Source organism: Leuresthes tenuis, unplaced genomic scaffold (assembly GCF_036924035.1).
Source record: "Leuresthes tenuis unplaced genomic scaffold, fLeuTen1.0.hap1 SCAF_32, whole genome shotgun sequence".
In the NCBI taxonomy this organism is placed as follows: Eukaryota; Metazoa; Chordata; class Actinopteri; order Atheriniformes; family Atherinopsidae; genus Leuresthes; species Leuresthes tenuis.
Window position 1 is genome coordinate 304,018 of NW_027325386.1, and position 13,764 is coordinate 317,781.

Below are 13,764 nucleotides of genomic sequence, written 5' to 3' on the forward strand. Positions count from 1 at the left end.
AAAATATATAAATTATTGTCTAAGATAGATGACACAATGTCTCTTCCATCCTCAAAATGGGAGGCAGATTTATCCATCAGTTCTGGTCATAGCTTCTAACCACAAATATGTTTGAACACCTTCATAAAGACTCGAAATCCTAATTTACAGCTCATACAATACAAAATCCTTCATAGAACACACTATACAGGACAAAGGATGTTCAGGATGGGTCTAACACACTCAAACATCTGCTCACATTGCACAGATAACACACCTGATGATTATGCACACGCTTTGTGGTTTTCTGCGCCTGTCCAGAAGTTCTGGCTTGAAGTCTGTGAGGACCTATCAACATGGCTAAAGTGTAGCATCCCTGCATGCCCCACACTGTGCATACTGGGTGACTTAGACAACATCAACATGGAAATTAACTCAGCACACATGGTTGTCACAGTGTTATGTATCGCAAAGAAAACTATTCTCATGAACTGGAAAGCGAAGAACAATCTGTGTATTAACCAGTTTAGAAATTTTCTTTTAGATTATATTAGCATGGAAACAATGTCTGCCTCCTCAAAACATCAATTGGCTGAATTTCATTCTCTCTGGTCCCCTCTGATTAGTTTTATCACATAGTGGTGGTGGTGGGTTGCTGTGTGATGTTGGGTCTCAGGCCCGGGCTGCTGCGACTGGTGTGACCGGGTGGTTTGTTTGTTTGTTTTTTGTAGAGGTCCTCCTGGGTGGGGTTGGGTTGAGTGGGGTGGGGCGGGATGCGTACCTTCTGGGGGTACAGTAGCTCCCGGAATATGGTCGCTGCAGGCCCCGAGCCTGGTGGACATCAGGCCCTCCTGCCCATTGTTGGCTCCCAGGTAGCAGGGATGCCTATTGCAGCCAGTCCCTGGCTGCCCTCTCTGGGGGAGAGTAGCTCCCCCGGTATATATCCCCATACCCCCCTCCCTTCTGGCTCCTGTACACAGCACACACTCACACATGAAGGGTTTTGGGGGCGTGTGTGTTCGGTGGGGTGTAGTGGATGGGGCCACGTAGGTGGTCCCCTTTGGTTGCACTCTGCAGTTCCCTGCCCCTGTTTTAATTACACCTTAGACATTACTACTTATCAAACACACTCACACACACACATTAGGTCTTGGGGGGTGGTTACACTGAGTGGCATCTGGTGGGCGGGGCTCTTTGGGTATGTAGGCTGCCCAGAGTGCCGCGCTCCCAGTTCTACAAGTTTGGCTGCCCCTCAATTTTAATTGCTCACTATTAGAAAATATTGAAGAGCCAGAAGGGTGAGGGGAGGGGTCTTCTTCGCACACCCCTGCTTCCTGGTGTCTGCTCGGGGCAGGAGGGGCCAGGAGGATTAATTAATTGTTCTGCTGGTTCGGGGTCTGTGGTGGCTGGGGGGTTGCTGGCCTCCTGGTGTGCCCGCTGCACTACACCCCAGCAGATTCGAGGGAGGTAGGATGTGTGGATGTGTGGATGTATGGGACGTGAAAGTGTGTGTGGTAATGATTGGGCCTGGATCTGGGACTTGCTGTCGCCTGGCCTGCCTGTGTTTCTCCCGATGGGGCATCAGCGTTGCCTCTCCCCACTGCTCGCGACTTCACCCACCTGTGGGCACGTCTTGACTCCCAGGGCACTTGGCCAGGGGCGCTGGGGCAGGCGCTGACCCACTTTGTGGCTGTCTGGGGCGCTTGGCCCTCCTGGGTATTGGGTGGGGCCTCTGCCGGGGGGTTTGGGGGCGCTCGGGCTCCTGGGGCCCAGGTCCAGTGCACGGCCCATGTCTGGGCGGCTGGGGCCTGGCGGGGTCGGTGGGCTGTTGCCCCTGGTTCCCGGAGTGCCTCTGCCCTATGCTTATGGGGGCTCTTTCCGGGGGCTTCCTCTGCAGTCTTCTGGGTGGATGCGTGGTTGCCCCTGCGGTGGGCTGCCTGGCTGCCTGGGTTCTGTGCTCTGTGGGGGCTGCTGGTGGCCTGGGTCTTGTGGCCCTCTCTGCCTGCTTCTGATTGCTTGGGGGGGGGGCTGTGGATTGTGGCCCTGTACGCTTATACACTCATAACTAAGCACGGTTATCATGTAGGTCCTGTGCCATGGGTGTTGCATGTTCTCACACACACACACACACATTCATTAGTCCAGTAGCATGGTCACTAAGCAGTTGATGTATTATCATGTCGTCTCAGGTCATCTATATCCACAGCTGTGTTGTATGCGATTGCCGCTTCTTGTGCTTGTTTTTGTTTCTTTGTGTGTTTGTTTTTTTCTCTGCTTGTCTGCTTTCAGGTGCTCCTGGTGGCGCTAAGGCTGGATTCCCCTCATAGGCCATGGATTGTTGTCTGTTTTGTTTTTTACAGGTGTAGCAGCTGGTTGTCTGGTTTTTGTTTCTATTTTTGTTCTGTTTCCTCTTCTTTCCTCTTCTTCTTTCCTTGTCCCCCGGTCCGGTTCAGTTCAGTTCATGTCATATATTGTAAACAGAAATAAATAAATGGGCATCAAGGGGAGCTTTACATTTATAAAACTTCCCTTGGCAAAACAAATCTGTTTGGCATCAAAGGTATTCAGACTACAATTCTTCTGACATAATGCTGAACAGGACAAGGGGAAAAAAAGTAAAGAAGACAGTTCTGCCGAAAGCCAGGGACTAGACCTGTTCTAAGTTCTATACTTTTTAAAAGGGGCGTGTTTAGCAACTATGGAATTAGAAGATTTACAAAAATGGTCAAGTGCTAGATCTTCATCTGGGATTTTAACAGTGTCATATAACTATTCAACAGATCAGTTAAAAAAAAGCCTGCTCATGGAGATGTTTCAGGATCTGGATACCAAGCGTGGACCTAATGTTTTCATTTTTGCAATTCTGATACAGGCTATTGAGCAGTGATAACTAACACCAAGTTCAGATACTGCGGATTTTCTACCTTTGATTTGTTAAGATTGAGCCAATCAGGGACAACCTTGAAGGATCTCTTTGGTTTTGTAGGATCAGTAATTACCTGAGAAAGGTTGATATTGGTACACACCTTTTTTAAATGATCAGAGGCAGAGTTCAACTTGTTTAAATTAAAATTGCCACACAGAGATTGGGTTTAGGCCACATGCACACAGAATGACATCAACAAATATAAGAAATATTAAACATTTACACATAGATTTTTGAATATATGTAGAGGAATGATACTTTAAAATTCGTTGACAAAACCGTAAAAGAGAATGCACACTTGACACAGGATTTTACTGCTTTAGAGTTAAAAAAAATGCCTAACAGGTTTTAAGAGAAGTCGAGCTCCGGGTTTAGACGGGCTTGCTGCAGAATTCTATCTGACCTTTTGGGACCTTTTATCATCAGACATTTTAGATGTTTTTAAAGATTTTGAAAAACTCGACCGACTGCCTGACAGTTTTAGAGTGGGAATAGTGACTCTACTTTATAAAAAAAATGATAAGACTGACCTAAAGAATTGGAGGCCCATCACACTTTTAAACTTTGACTGTAAACTTTTTAGCAAGGTTTTAGCGACACGGATGTCCTCTGTTTTAGAGGAGGTAATTCACCCAGACCAGGCTTGTGCAATCTCAGGGAGACAACTCACTGACAGCCTCGTACTGATTCGAGACATCATTGATTACGATAGAGAAAGAAACACCCGGCTTGTCATCTTAAATTTAGACTTTGAAAAAGCTTTTCATCAGGTCTCGCAAAGCAGTTTTAACATAGTTTGAGTGAAGGAAATAATTTTATTGATAAAATCCCAAGAGTCTGCTGAGAAAAGAGAGTGAATACGAAGTAGACTTTAACACGGCTCTGGGAGCAATCCGAGTGCGGGCTAACCGGGAGAATTGCTTGAAAGAAACGCGACACCGAATGAGCGGTCAGAAAAAAGCCTCAATACGGTGTTCCCATGGTGTTTTTGTTGCTGCCTTGTCTTTTGCACAGAGTAAAAGACAAGGCAGCCATCGAATAGGGCCCGATTGTTCCTACTTGGTCAGCCGAGGAGCAAGGGGGGGGAGCAAGCGTCTCCACCAAGCAAAGCTCACCATGGGGAAGGTGGCTATGCCAACTAGCCTGATGCCCTGCTCCTGCAGTGACGGATAATCGTACTCTGGTTTCTCTTCATAACGTACAAGTCTTTCGCCTTTTACTAAAGACTTCCGTGGAGAGCAGCACTAATGAGTTGTTTCTATTTTTGGCAGGCTTTACCTTTGCGGGTGAAGCCCTTTTTGTCTGTGCAAAAGAAATCTTGTTACTGTGCAGAGTGACTTCTCTGAGTAGAGTCGCCTTACTTGTTGCGACTGTGCCGATGTTCGAAGCTGGAGTGCAAAGTTGTTGCTTGAATGGTGCTTGCTGGAGCGTGCGGGAGTGCAAATTTATACCATTTGAAAGGGCTGAAGAGTGCTCAGTGCAGCGGGTGGGCGGAGGTGCAAAGTGACACTCTGGCCACCTATGGCCATAAAAAGAACACCGCTACAAGTGCGCATTGTGCCAGGAAGGGCCCTCGGACGTGAACCAGTGGACAGTTATCGCTTCTCGGTCTTTTAGCTCAGATCAAGTGTAATATCTGTTCTTATCAGTTTAATTTCTGATATGTCCTCTATACGAGGACTACATATTAAATGGATTTTTAGCAATAGGAGTTGAAAAAGGAGCTTGCTCCGTTCACTCCAAACATCGACCCAGTACTGCAGTGCCGCTGGGAACGGTGCGCTCTTCTCTGCTCTAGTGAAAAAGCAAACAGCGGTGCAGGATGGAAGTTTCTTTTAGTCTGCTGAGAAGAGAGTGTGAATGCGAAGTAGACTTTAACACGGCTCTGGGAGCAAGCCGAGTGCGGGCTAACCGGGAGAATTGCTTGAAAGAAACGCGACACCGAATGAGCGGTCAGAAAAAAGCCTCAATACGGTGTTCCCATGGTGTTTTTGTTGCTGCCTTGTCTTTTGCACAGAGTAAAAGACAAGGCAGCCATCGAATAGGGCCCGATTGTCCCTACTTGGTCAGCCGAGGAGCAAGGGGGGGGAGCAAACGTCTCTACCAAGCAAAGCTCACCATGGGGAAGGTGGCTATGCCAACTAGCCTGATGCCCTGCTCCTGCAGTGACGGATAATCGTACTCTGGTTTCTCTTCATAACGTACAAGTCTTTCGCCTTTTACTAAAGACTTCCGTGGAGAGCAGCACTAGTGAGTTGTTTCTATTTTTGGCAGGCTTTACCTTTGCGGGTGAAGCCCTTTCTGTCTGTGCAAAAGAAATCTTGTTACTGTGCAGAGTGACTTCTCTGAGTAGAGTCGCCTTACTTGTTGCGACTGTGCTGACGTTGTTGCTTGAATGGTGCTTGCTGGAGCGTGCAGGAGTGCAAAGTTATACCATTTAAAAGGGCTGAAGAGTGCTCAGTGCGGAGGTGCAAAGTGACACTAAAAAGAACACCGCTACAAGTGCGCATTGTGCCAGGAAGGGCCCTCGGACGTGAACCAGTGGACAGTTATCGCTTCTCGGCCTTTTGGCTAAGATCAAGTGTGGTATCTGTTCTTATCAGTTTAATATTTGATATGTCCTCTATACGAGGACTACATATTAAATGGATTTTTAGCAATAGGAGTTGAAAAAGGAGCTGGCTCCGTTCACTCCAAGCATCGACCCGGTACTGCAGTGCCGCTGGGAACGGTGCGATCTTCTCTGCTCTTGTGAAAAAGCAAACAGCGGTGCAGGATGGAAGTTTCAGGGTCCTATTCGATGGCTGCAACACCTGAAAGAGATATTGATGCGAGACCTGATGAAAAGCTTTTTCAAAGTCTAAATTTAAGATGACAAGCCGGGTGTTTCTTTCTCTATCGTAATCAATGATGTCTCGAATCAGTACGAGGCTGTCAGTGAGTTGTCTCCCTGAGATTGCACAAGCCTGGTCTGGGTGAATTACCTCCTCTAAAACAGAGGACATCCGTGTCGCTAAAACCTTGCTAAAAAGTTTACAGTCAAAGTTTAAAAGTGTGATGGGCCTCCAATTCTTTAGGTCAGTCTTATCATTTTTTTTATAAAGTAGAGTCACTATTCCCACTCTAAAACTGTCAGGCAGTCGGTCGAGTTTTTCAAAATCTTTAAAAACATCTAAAATGTCTGATGATAAAAGGTCCCAAAAGGTCAGATAGAATTCTGCAGGAAGCCCGTCTAAACCCGGAGCTCGACTTCTCTTAAAACCTGTTAGGCATTTTTTTTAACTCTAAAGCAGTAAAATCCTGTGTCAAGTGTGCATTCTCTTTTACGGTTTTGTCAACGAATTTTAAAATTTCTGCCGATGTTTCCAAGTGCACTGGTTTCTCTTTGTACATGTTACTATAAAAGGTATGTACAGTTTCAATCATCTCTTGTGTGGATTTTGTTCAAAACCCATCTTCTCTTTTTAGATTTTGAATACACTCCTTTTTATTTATAACTTTCTTAAAAAAGTACCGTGTGCATTTTTCACCTTCCTCAATTTCCTGCTCCCTGCTTCTTACAAAAATTCCTTTACTCTTTATTTCTGCTAAAACTGACATTTCCTTTTTGACATCTTTGATTTCTTCATTAAAGTTTATGCCACACTGATTTAGTTTAAAGTAGCGCTGTAAGCGTTTCTGTTGTCCCATCATACATCTATTCTCTTTCCTTTTTTTACGTTTACCTTGCTGTTTAAAAAAAGTCTGGGTCGTTTCCTTCACCATTTCCCACCATTGTGCATGTGTTTCGTAGAGGTCTTGAAGGGTCTGCCACTCTTTATAACATTCCCTGTACTGACTGACTATGATTTCATCCTCCAACAGGGAACAGTTGAGTTTCCACAGACCACGTCCTACCGTCACACCAGAAGGGGGTGAAAGGGTGCAGGAGAGCATAAGGTGGTTTGAAAAGAAAACAGGGGTTAATCTAACATCAGTGGGTGGGCAATCTCTAGTAAAGAAATAATCGATGCGAGAGGCTCTGGTGCCATCATGACTAAACCAGGTGAAGCCCTCCTCTCTGGGATGCATGGTTTTAAAACAGTCAGTAAGCTTAAAATCCCTGCATATGCCCTGAAGTAAAATCGAAGTCTTATCCACTTTAAAATCTCCCCCTGCTCTTTTTCTATCTTTCCTGCTCAAGATACAGTTAAAATCCTGCTACAACTAAAGGTACTTGCCCTAGCATGTAAAGCTGTATATCTTCTAAAAGGTCATACCTGTCATTTTTCCATTGAAACCATAAATATTTAAGAGGTTAAAGTCTTGCCCCATAAAATTCAAGTGTGCTAAAAGTGCCCGTCCGTCTCTCACCACTGTGCTACCTTTCACCAGAACATGCGGATTTTTAATTAGAATGGCCACACCATCATTTTTATTTTGATTTGAACCACTCCATATCGATAAATGGGGCCACATTTCCTCCCATTGTCTATGGTTTTTTAAAAAAGGTAGTCCACATTCTTGTATTAAAAACACATCTGATTTTATGGAGTCTAAGAAGGATAAAATACTCTGGGCTCTTGTCTTTGATTTCACACTTCTCACATTTAGTGTTGAGAAGGTGAGAACCATTAAAGGGATAAAGGAAAGTAGGTATGTCATTTTCGTTTTTCTAAGTTATCAAAACAAATTACACACTCAGGTTATTTCTTGGGAAACTAGCTCTTCCTTCATTTCTTTAGGTGAAAAGTGAGTAGGGTGATCTATATTTCCTTTTCGGACTCTCGGTGTTACCCGTTTGGGAGTAATTATGGCTGGACATTCACACCTACTTGCAGCCGAACACCACCTCTCCCGCTTTTGATGATGTATGGACCGGCATTCTTACCTTTTCTAACACATTTTCCAGCAATTATGGTCGGACATTCACACCTACTCACAGCCGAACAACTCCGCTACCGCATTTGATGGTGTATAGTCAGGCATTCTCACCCTTTCTCATCAGCTTTTTGCAAATTATGATCTGACATTCACACCTACTTGCAGTCGAACAGCTCTGCTCCCGCTTTTGATTATGTTTGGTTAGATATTCGAAACTTTTCTTAACTGCTTTTTACAAACTTTGGTTGGACGTTCACACCTTCTTGCAGCCGAACACCTCCGCTTCTGCTTTTGATAGTGTATATTAGGGCATACGAACCTTTTCTTACCCGCTTTTTACAAACCATGGTCGGACTTTCACACCATCTCTTAGCTGAACAACTCCGCTCCCTCTTTTGATTGTGTACAGTCGGGTATTTCAACCTTTTCTTACCCGGTTTTTACCAACTATGGTTTGGACATTCACACCTTCTTACAGCGGAACACCTCCGCTCCCTCTTTTGATGGTGTATGTTCGGGCATTCGGACCTTGTCTTACCCGCTTTTTACAAACTTTAGTCGAACATTCACACCTTTTTGCAGCTGAACACCACCTCTCCCGCTTTTGATGATGTATGTTCCGGCATTCTTACCTTTTCTAACACATTTTTCAGCAATTATGGTCGGACATTCACGCCTACTCAGAGCCGAACACCTCTGCTCCCGCATTTGATGGTGTATAGTCAGGCATTCTCACCTTTTCTCATCAGCTTTTTGCAAATTATGATCTGACATTCACACCTGCTTTTGATAATGTATGGTTGGGCATTCGCACCTTTTTTTACCCATTTTTCAGGAATTATGGGTGGACATTCACACCTTCTTGCAGCTGAACACCTCCTCTCCCGCTTATGATCATGTGCGGTTTGATATTCGAAAATTTTCATTCCTGTTTTAAAGCAATTATTGATGGACATTCAAACCTTCTTGTAGCCGAAAACATCCACTCCTGCTTTTGATGATGTATGGTTGGGCATTCGGACCCTTTTTTTACCCATTTTTCAGGAATTATGGGTAGACATTCAGAACTTCTTGCAGCCGAAAACCTCCGCTCACTCTTTTGATCATACATTGTCAGGCATTCGCACCTTGTCTTATCCGCTTTTTACAAACTTTAGTCGGACATTCACACCTTCTTGCAGCTGAACCACCTCCGCTCCCTGTTTTGATCATGTATGGTCTGGCAATACTACCTTTTCTTACCCGTTTGTGAGTAATTATGGCTGGACATTCACACGTACTTGCAGCCGAACACCACCTTTCTCGCTTTTGATGATGTATGGACCGGCATTCTTACCTTTTCTAACACATTTTTCAGCAATTATGGTCGGAGATTCACACCTACTCACAGCCGAAAAACCGTTCCCGCATTTGATGGTGTATAGTCAGGCATTCATACCTTTTCTTACCCGCTTTTTACAAACCATTTTTCAGTAATTATGGGTGGACATTCACACCTTCTTGCAGCTGAACACCTCCTCTCCCGCTTATGATCATGTGCGGTTTGATATTAGAAAATTTTCTTTCATGTTTTCTAGCAATTATTGATGGACATTCAGACCTTCTTGCAGCTGAACACCTCCGCTCCCTCTTTTGATCATACATTGTCGGGCATTCGCACCTTTTCTTACCCGCTTTTTACAAACCCTGGTCGGACTTTCACACCTTTTAGTAGCCGAACAACTCCGCTCCCGCTATTGATTGTGTACAGTCGGGTATTTTAACCTTTTCTTACCCGCTTTTTACCAACTATGGTCGGACATTCACACCTTCTTACAGCGGAACCCCTCCGCTCCCTCTTTTGATGGTGTATGTTCGGGCATTCAAACCTTTTCTTACCCGCTTTTTACAAACTATGGTCGGATATTCAAACCTTCTTGTAGCCGAACACATCCACTCCTGCTTTTGATGATGTATGGTTGGGCATTCGAACCTACTTGTTGCCCGCTTTTCATTAATTATGGGTGGACATTCACACCTTGTCGCAGCCAAACACCTCCGCTCACTGTTTTGATCATGTATGGTTTGACATTCGCACCTTCTCTCACCCGCTTTCTACTATGGTCGGCCATTCACAGCTTCCTCTACACCATACTTGTATGGTGGGATATTCACACCCACTTGCATCCGAAGACCTCCGCCCCCACTTTTGTTGATATTTAGTCGGTCATTCGCACCTTACCCGCTTTTGGCAAACTATGGCCTTCTTGCAGCCAAACACCTCTGATCTCGCTTTTGATGATGTAAGGTTGGGCATTCAGACGTTGCTTCACCTGCTTTTCACCAAATATAGTCGGACATTCACACCTTCTTGCAGCCGAACACTTCCGCTCCACCTTTTAGTGTTCTATGGGGTATTCACACCTTTTTTTTCACCGCATTTTATAGATTATGGTTGGAAATTCTCACCCACTCTCATCCGAAGATCTCTCCTTCCGCTTTTGTTAATATATAGTCGGGCATTCGAACCTTTTCTTACCCGCTTTTTACAAATTATGGTCGAACAGTCACACCTACTTGCAGCCGAATACTTCCGCTCCACCTTTTAGTGATGTATGGTTGGCATTTGCACCTTTTCTTACCCTCTTTTTATACTGATAGCTGAAGATTAAGTTGTTCTTTCTCAAACTACAAAATTTTTTTAATTTTTGAAATTTGATTTGAAGTGGATAAATAAGGAGGACAAACAGTTTTAAGTCAGGCTGATAGAAGGAATTAATTTTATAGCAAAATCTGTATTTCGTCATATGTCGAGAGATGCTTATTGCTGAAGAAGTTCTTTCTCATTCTACAAAGTACAACGTTGTTTATTGTTGAAACTTGATTAGACATGAATAAATATGAAGGACAAAGCAGTCTTAACTTGGTTTGAGTTAAGGAATTTGTTTTATAGGAGAATCCGAATTTGTGCATAACTCGTGAAATAGAGCTTATTTTCGGATTCCTGAAGAATAAGTCTGGTTCTTTCTCATAATACAAAGTTTGTTGTTTATTGTTGAAACTTCATCAGAAATGAAGAAATAAGAACAAACCGTTTTAAGTCAGTTTGATAGAAGTATTTCATTTTATAGCAAAATCTGTATTCCTTCATATCTCCTCGAGAGAAGCTAATTGCTGAAAATTAGGTCTGGTTCTTTTTCATACTACAAAATACAGTGTTGTTTATTGTTGAAACTAGATTAGAAGTAGATAAATATGAAGGACAAAGCAGTTTGAACTTGGTTTGAGAGAAGGAATTAATTTTATTGCAAAATCCGAATTCATGCATAACTCGTCAAATAGATAGTGATGTATCGTTCGTGAGCGATTCGTTCGATATAAACTAATTTTTTATATGACTCGGGAGTAACGAGTTGTCTCAGTGAGTGATTCGTTCATTTTCATGCAGTACCCTTCCTCACCACATGGCAGGCGGCAGCTTCATAAGCTCAGTCAGCAGGACAGGAAACAGTATTGATTCGTTCACGACTCAACTCCTCGGGAGACGGGTCCTCGCACAGGAAACAGTATTGATTCGTTCATGACTCAACTCCTCGGCTGACGGGTCCTTGCACAGGAAACAGTATTGATTTGTTTACGACTCAACTCCTTGGGTCTTCGTTCATTTGTCACGTTTCAAATTATACATTTCATTTGACAGGCTGAAGAGCAGTAGGCACAACGGTTCATTCACAAACCGGATCATTAATCTCAAAGACTATTCTACCATCAACAACTTGGAAGCCACAATCGACTCTATAGATGCAGAAAAAGCATTTGATGGAGTGAACTGGAAACTTTTATTCGCAGCATTAAACAAATTCGGGTTTGGGTCACACTTCATCAACTGGATAAGGATATTATATAGCTCCCCAAATGCAAGTGTCAGGACAAATGATCAAACTTCTCCAAGCTTCAGTCTGCAGAGAGGTACAAGACAAGGTTGCCCACTTTCTCCCTCACTTTTTGCTATTTTCATCAAACCTTTAGCAGCTTCTATCAGACAAGATAGAAATATTAAAGGCATCCAATCCCAAAATATTGAGCATAAAATAAGTCTTTATGCTGATGATGTATTACTTTTCCTTCAGAACTCACAGACGTCTCTCACTCACACGATCACACTCATAAATAAATTCTCAGCACTTTCTGACTACTCTATCAACTGGTCTAAGACCAAAGTTCTGCCCATTAACTGCAGGGTCCAGAATATACCTGTGATCACTTTACAGTCAGGAAATATTAGATATTTAGGCATAAACATTTCCTCCAGGCTCTCAGAGCTAACAAAGCTAAATTATGTGCAATTATTAAAGAGAGTAGAGGACGATCTCTCTCGTTGGAAGTCCTCACCTATATCACTTATGGGGAGAGTTACAACCATTAAAAAGATGATACTACCAAATGTTAACTATTTGTTCTCAATGATCCCCATAAAACCATCTGCTACTTGGTTTAAGTCACTAGATTCATGCATCTCCAAATTTCTGTGGAAAAACAAACCACCACGTATTAGTTTAAAAACCCTATAGAAGACCAAGGACAGTGGTGGATTAGATTTACCTCATTTTCAGCACTATTCCTTAGCCAATAGGTTACAATATATATCAAAATGGTTTAAACCTTGTTGTTGTCACAGTTCCCAGAGACGTTGTAATTGTTGAGGATTCTATATTCACCCCCTCATTAGAGGCACGTGTTGCAGATTGATGACACTGAATCTTCTTCTCTGTTCATTGCTGGCATCATTCCCAGCATCGTAAGTGTTCGTGGCATTGTTAGCCTCTTCTTCTGGATCTTGATATCGAGCATCCTTTTGTATTTCTGGTTTGTCAGTCCTCTCTCTTCGTTCACCGGAGTCTTCGTCTCTTTGTCCTTGAGTTTGGTGATTTTTTCTTCTTTTGATGCCTTGAGACAGTGTGACAGGTGATACCACGTGGGAGATCCTTTAACTTGGACTGCTGTCCCTGTGCTGCGAAATGGCTGTGCTGCTCAAATGGTCTCTCCTTCATCATATACACAGTTATTTATACATCACCTTCCACCATGAAGCGTTGTCCCTTTTTGTTTCTCTCTTTGTTCTTAAAATGCTGTTATGCATGTCTAAACCAATCCATTAAATTAGATCATTTTGGCAGTAAAGCGATCTACAATGTGCTTGGTCGCAAAGCTGCTCATCTGTGGTAAACAGCTCTTCAGAAAGGCATTCTTCAATTGATTTCACTAATTTTATGTAATAATTTTGTGATTTCCTACAAAACTACACTTCTTCTCCCATCTGTCTGAGTATTTAATATTGTCTGGGTCCCGTTAAAACATGTATTTTTCCCATCTAATTCCTTGTTTGCTTTAAAACAAGTATTCCCCATTTTCTATCCCTTCAGTAGCCAACCAGTTTGTATGGAGTACACTGGAAAACTTGACTGATCAGTAAAACACTGCTTTTGTTGTCACCGCAAGGCTTCCCCCGTCGGTTGTTTCACTGAGACACCACTGAGTAACTATAACCCAACACAGTTTATACACATAACATTCATATACATACTAACAAACAAACAATTATTTATCGCAATTTTTTCATCTCTGTTTGAACGTACACCCAGGTAAATGTTCCTGTAGTCTTCTCATACCGACTATGGACCCATTCATTGTTTAACTTCACTGTTTTGCAAATCCTAATTGAATATTACACATTGACATTGAACTTTACTGGATAAGCAGGTCTTCATTGCATTCAGCAGCCTATATGTGAGCATCTATGTGTAAGCTGTTCTTCTTTGCATTTATTAGCAACAAGCAATTCTTCATTGCACATGCATATGAAAATAGTAAAACAATTCCAATGCGTTAGCGAAACCTTCTATATCAGGAGTGTCCATCATGATGCTGGGAATAGAACCTCTTTCCCAGAATAGTTCAACCTTCATTACTCAACTGAGCATAACTCCGCAATGAGCACATTTCAAAGTATCATTCCT

The 13,764-nt window shown here is 43.0% G+C and overlaps 4 non-coding genes across 4 annotated transcripts; all 4 read left to right on the forward strand.

The window, feature by feature from the left end:
* Nucleotides 1-4,080: 4,080 nt before the first annotated feature.
* Nucleotides 4,081-4,194, forward strand: LOC140285184 (U5 spliceosomal RNA). The gene has a single exon (XR_011910323.1). It is a non-coding gene; the product is annotated as a U5 spliceosomal RNA (small nuclear RNA).
* A 308-nt stretch (nt 4,195-4,502) lies between these two features.
* On the forward strand, nt 4,503-4,693 carry LOC140285172 (U2 spliceosomal RNA). Its single transcript, XR_011910311.1, has one exon. It is a non-coding gene; the product is annotated as a U2 spliceosomal RNA (small nuclear RNA).
* Nucleotides 4,694-5,083: 390 nt separating this feature from the next.
* Nucleotides 5,084-5,197, forward strand: LOC140285191 (U5 spliceosomal RNA). The gene has a single exon (XR_011910329.1). It is a non-coding gene; the product is annotated as a U5 spliceosomal RNA (small nuclear RNA).
* A 259-nt stretch (nt 5,198-5,456) lies between these two features.
* On the forward strand, nt 5,457-5,647 carry LOC140285170 (U2 spliceosomal RNA). The gene has a single exon (XR_011910309.1). It is a non-coding gene; the product is annotated as a U2 spliceosomal RNA (small nuclear RNA).
* Nucleotides 5,648-13,764: the final 8,117 nt, after the last annotated feature.